The sequence below is a fragment of the Cebus imitator genome, unplaced genomic scaffold, assembly GCF_001604975.1.
Source record: "Cebus imitator isolate Cc_AM_T3 unplaced genomic scaffold, Cebus_imitator-1.0 Scaffold79, whole genome shotgun sequence".
NCBI classification, from domain to species: domain Eukaryota; kingdom Metazoa; phylum Chordata; class Mammalia; order Primates; family Cebidae; genus Cebus; species Cebus imitator.
The window spans coordinates 1,572,483-1,578,076 of record NW_016107394.1 but is presented as its reverse complement, the minus strand read 5'-3'; positions in this window follow the sequence as shown (position 1 = coordinate 1,578,076).

The window sequence follows — 5,594 nt, the reverse complement described above, 5'->3', positions numbered from 1 at the left end:
TTTTTTTGTGATGGAGTCTTGCTCTGTTGCCCAGGCTGGAGTGCAGTGGCGCCATCTCGGCTCACTGCAACCTCAGCTTTCCAGGTCCTCTTGATCTCAGGTGATCCACCAGCCTTGGCCTCCTAAAGTGCTGGGATTACAGGCATGAGCCACTGTGCCTGGCCTACTTATATGTTATAAAAAAGGAATTTAATATGAACCACATAAGTAATTTAAAACTGTCTAGCAATGACATTTCAAAAAAAGTAAAAAGAAGTGAAATTAATTTTAACTATATTTGGCTTAGTTCAACATAGCCAAAATACTATCTTTTAGCATGTAATCAATGTAAAAATTATTGGTTATAAAAATTAACTGGGGACGGGGCGTGGTGGCTCACACCTGTAATTCCAGCGCTTTGGGAGGCTGAGATAGGCAGGATCACAAGGTCAGGAGTTTAAGACCAGACTGACCAACCTGGTGAAACCTCATCTCTACTAAAGATAGAAAAATTAGCCTGGCATGGTGGCACGTGCCTGTAATCCCAGCTACTCGGGAGGCTGAGGCAGGAGAATCGCTTGAGCCCAGGACGCGGAGGTTGCAGTGAGCTGAGACTGCACCACTGCACTCAAGCCTGAGTGACAGAGCAAGACTATGTGTCAAAAAAAAACATAAAATAAAAATTAACTGGATATTTTACATTCCTTTCTGGTACCAAGTCTTTGAAATGTGGTGTATATTTTATACTTACAGTATATCTCAATTTGGCTGGACACATTTCAAGTGGTCAATAGCATGTGTAGCTGGTGGCTACTTGTATTGCCCTCGAAAATAGAGGCTTTAATAGATTTGGGCTGGTGTATGATTGTGTGGATGAATTCCTTCTCCCAGATCCTTCTCTAAAAGCCTCCCCTGACCTCCCAGGCAGTGTTTGGGTCTCTTTCCTCCTCTTGGCTTGGTCCCTGTAGCCCTTGAGACAAACTCCTCTCTGTGGAGGACATGAGAGCAGGAGGGAAAAGGGGAAAATCTCATTTCCATCCATACTCCATTGGGACCACTTGACATTGGGATGCTTGGCATTTCATGAATAAAGAAAGGATTGTGAGCTTCATAAATGACAGGATTCAGAGGAAGACCATACACCAAAGCAACTTCTATGAAGCCATTAAAAATTATGTCCCAGAACAAAAGTTTTTTTTTGTTTGTTTGTTGTTGTTTTTTAGATGGGAATCTCACTATGTTGTCTAGGCTGTCCTAGAACTCCTGGGCTCAAGCCATCCTCCTACCTCAGCCTTTCAAGTAGCTAGGACTACAGGCACACACCACCACATCCAGCTCCAGAACAAATGTTTTCGATATGTGTTCCTAGAATTCCCTTCCCAGGATTTCAGGGCAGTAAAAAATAGTAGAACTGTGGACTCCATCCCCTTCAACCAGAGAAAGTTCGCTTTTATCTGATTTATTTACTAGTATTCAGGATAAAGAGTTTAGTTTTTTTTAAGTTTCCTACAAAAAATATTTGAAAATCAGTTTAAGGACATAGTGATAAGAGTAGGGAGCACATTAGGCACAGCAGATCAAAAGACTGGATTGGCAGCCTGGGATCAGACTGCATTTACCTGAGTCTCTAAGTGTCTTGGGCTTGCTTAGCACTGGTTTAGGGAGAAACTGACCCAGCCTCAAGGATCTCATGGTCTGATGGGGTATGGGGCTTTGCATATGAAGCTAGCAGAGGAGAAGGAAAGAACCCAAGGCTGGGTTTTAGAAGACCTTGAAGTCTGGCCGGGGATGGTGGCTCATGTCTATAATCCCAGCACTTTGGGAAGCTGAGGTGGGTGGATCATGAGGTCAGAAGATTGAGACCCTCCTGGCCAACATGGTGAAACCCTGTCTCTACTAAAAATACAAGAATTAGCTGGGTGTGGTGGTGTGTGCCTGTAATCCCAGCTACTTGGGAGGCTGAGGCAGGAGAATCACATGAACCTGGGGGGCACAGGTTACAGCAAGCCAAGATCGTGCCACTGCACTCCAGCCTGTTGACAGAGCAAGACTTTGTCTTAAAAAAAAAAAAAAGACCTTGAAGTCTGTCTTGGCTCAGCCAGGCAGGCTGAGATTTTAGGCTAGGCCCCACCCTTCTCTGCATCTCAAACTCTTCCACTGGAAAACAGAGGTTGAACTAGATGATATCTCTGAGTTCTGATCTTCTGTGATACACTCTTCAGAATAATAATTAAGGTTTATGCATACAGCATGTTGCTCATAGTTCTTTAATACTATTTAGGTCATCATGCTTTGTGCTTTGGTAAATTGCATCTGTGCCTAATGTCTGTCTCCCCCACTGACTATAAGTCTTTTGAGGTTGTGTCTGATTCATTACTGTGTCCACCCTCTGGGCCTGGCAGAGGCAGGCCTGAGCACACATCTGCCTTCACTAAACATCCGTAGAGTTAAATCGCTTTAATAAAGTACTAATATCTGTAGAACAATCAGACTTCAGATAACTTGGAAACATTTTTGTGGCACAGACATAGGAAGGGCCAGAGGAAAGGGAAGCAGGTGGACAGGTGGAGCTGTCTGTAAAGGCTTCTTGAAGGAGGAGGAATGCTTTCCCTGAATAGGTGAGTTCTTAATAGATGGTGTGTATGTATGCTTACAAGGACATTGAACCTGGACATTTAGTAGTGAGATAACATGAAAGCACTTGGTGGGGTAGAATAGAGATCACAGACAGGTTTTGGAGACAGACAGACCAGGATGGTTGTAACACAGTATGGCCTTTGATTAGTCACATGAGATCTCCCATATGCATAAATATTCAATGCATATTTATTGAAAAATTTTCTTGGTGCCAGACACAGTATTACATGCCAGTGATGAAGTATAGAAAGCTGCCCTGATTTAACTAGCAAGGGAGATAGACCTTAAGCAGGTAATCATATAAAAATATAGAGTGCGGCCGGGCGCGGTGGCTCAAGCCTGTAATCCCAGCACTTTGGGAGGCCGAGGCGGGTGGATCACGAGGTCAAGAGATCAAGACCATCCTGGTCAACATGGTGAAACCCTGTCTCTACCAAANTCTCCATGTTGGTCAGGCTGGTCTTGAACTCCCGACCTCAGGTGATACACCCGTCTTGGCTTCCCAAACTGCTGGGATTACAGGCGTGAGCCACCATGCCCAGCACTCCCCATTTTTTTTCTTTTGAGTTGGAGTTTTGCCCTGTTGCTCAGGTTGGAGTGCAATGGCATGTTCTCAGCTCACTGCAGCCTCCGTCTCCTGGGTTCTAATGATCCTCTCACCTCAACCTCGTGAGTAGCTGGGATTACAGTCACCTGCCATCAAACATGGCTAATATTTTGTAAGTTTAGTAGAGATAGGGTTTCACCATAATGGCAAGGCTGGTCTTGAACTCCTAACCTCAAATGATCCACCCACCTTGGCCTTCCAAAGTGCTGGTATCATAGGCATGAGCCTGTAATGTAAAGAGGAAGCAGCTGGCTTCCTCTTCATTACTCCTCTTTATTGCTATCCCCAAAGACAAGCCCAATATTCCATTTTATGGGCTTTGATCCACCAAACAGGAGATAGCAGAAAGAACTAGAAAGAGGTAACAAATTAAACAAAGTTCTAGAGTCACATCCTCTGATCTTTTTTGTTTGTTTGTTTGTTTGTTTTTGAGATGGAGTCTCACTTTGTCGCCCAGGCTGTAATGCAGTGGTGTGATCTTGGCTCACTGCAACCTCCACCTTCCAGATTCAAGCCATTCTCCTGCCTCAGCCTCCTGAGTAGCTGGGAGTACAGGCGATTGCTAATTTTTGTATTTTTAGTAGAGATGGGGGTCACCATATTGGCCAGACTGGTCTCGAACTCCTGACCTCAAGTGATCTGCCTGCCTTGGCCTCCTAAAGTGCTGGGATTACAGGTGTGAGCCACTGCTCCTGGCCAATCTTTTATTCTTGACTCCCTCAAGGAACTAAATGGATGAAGGGAGAGGGGACAATAGCCTGTCTTCCAAGAGGGCCCCTTCTCTTAGGCAGGCAGAACAATAGTTGTCCTGTTGGCCTCCAGGACACCTTTGCATCTTTGAGATTTTCCAAGCCAAGTGGTAGCACCCACATCATCTGGCATAATCCCCCCCTGGGAAAGTTCTCCTTCCTCAGTCCTGGTATTCTAAGAGCAACCCAACTATAGATGCCCAATTGATTTGGGATTCCCTGTTGCCTCCCTTCTTCCTCAGTTCTCATCTTTGCCATCTACTTGCTGTGTGATCCTGGACACGTTGCTGAATAATAACTTAGGAAAACAACTTAGATATGTTTTACATATGCTTTACATGTATTAACTCAATAAATATTAACAACCCTATAAGGCAGGTAATATTATTTCCATTTTACAGATAAGAATAAAGGATAGCCTGGGCATGGTGGCATGTGTAATCCCAGCACTTTGGGATATCAAGGATGGTGGATCATCTGAGGTCAGAAGTTCAAGACCAGCCTGACCAATATGGTGAAACCCCATCTCTACCAAAAAAAAAAAAAATTATACAGTGCTGCTGGGCATGGTGGTGTTTGTCTCCAGTTCCATCATTCAGGGGGAGAAGGCAGGAAGACTGCTTGAGCCCAAGAATTTCAGACCACCCTGGTCAACATAACAAGATACTTTCTCCAGAAAATAAAGTACAGAGTGCTGTAAGAACATGATGTAACAGAGCCAACTTCTCAGTCCTAGTTTCATTTTAAAATGGGAATGGCTGGGCATGGTGGCTCATGCCTGTATTCCTAGACCTTTGGGAGGCCAAGGTGGGACAATCACTTGAGCCCAGGCAATCATAGCAACACCCCATATCCACACACACAAACACAAATTAGCTGGGCATGGTGGCACATGCCTATAGTCCCAGCTACTTGCTAGGCTGAGGTGGGAGGATCACTTGAGCCTAGGTGTTTGAGGTTGCAGAGGGCTATGATTGTGTTACTGCACTCCAGTCTGGGTGACAGACTGAGACCCTGTCTCTAAAAACAAACAAATACAAAACAATAAAATGGAACTGGCAAGTGCTGCATGAGATTGTGAGGATTAAATGACATAATGCATGCCCTAGTAAATTGCCCTAGGGTACAGCAAATAAACATTAGTTAATTTCTCTACACTTCCTTGATGTTTTCAGGTTTCCCCCCTTGGTTAATTCTTTCCTCTTTCTCAGTGTCAAAATGCTAAAGCTGACTAGTTTCCCTGAAAGAGAAGGGAGGAGACAGAGAGTGAGAAGAGAAAGACCCTGAACTGATCCTGAACTGATCTCATCAGTGCCCGAGAATTCCAAAAGGGCCTTCCCAGCCTATTCCTCACTGAACTCCGGTTCCTAGAGCTCACCAGTGATCCACAGGGGTCTTGGCTCAGCCCCAGTTCCAGCCTCTTAGGCTACCCTTAAATCTGAATTCTCCTTTGCCTCTGCTGTGGCTCCAGGGACTCAGCCTTCTTGGAGCTCCTCTTGATCCATTGGTCTTCCCTCTCTCTGCCTGCCTCAAGAGTAGAACACAGTTGCCTCTTCATTACTCTTTGCTTTTTGAGACAGAGTCGCCCAGGCTGGAGTGCAGTGGCATGATCTTGGCTCACT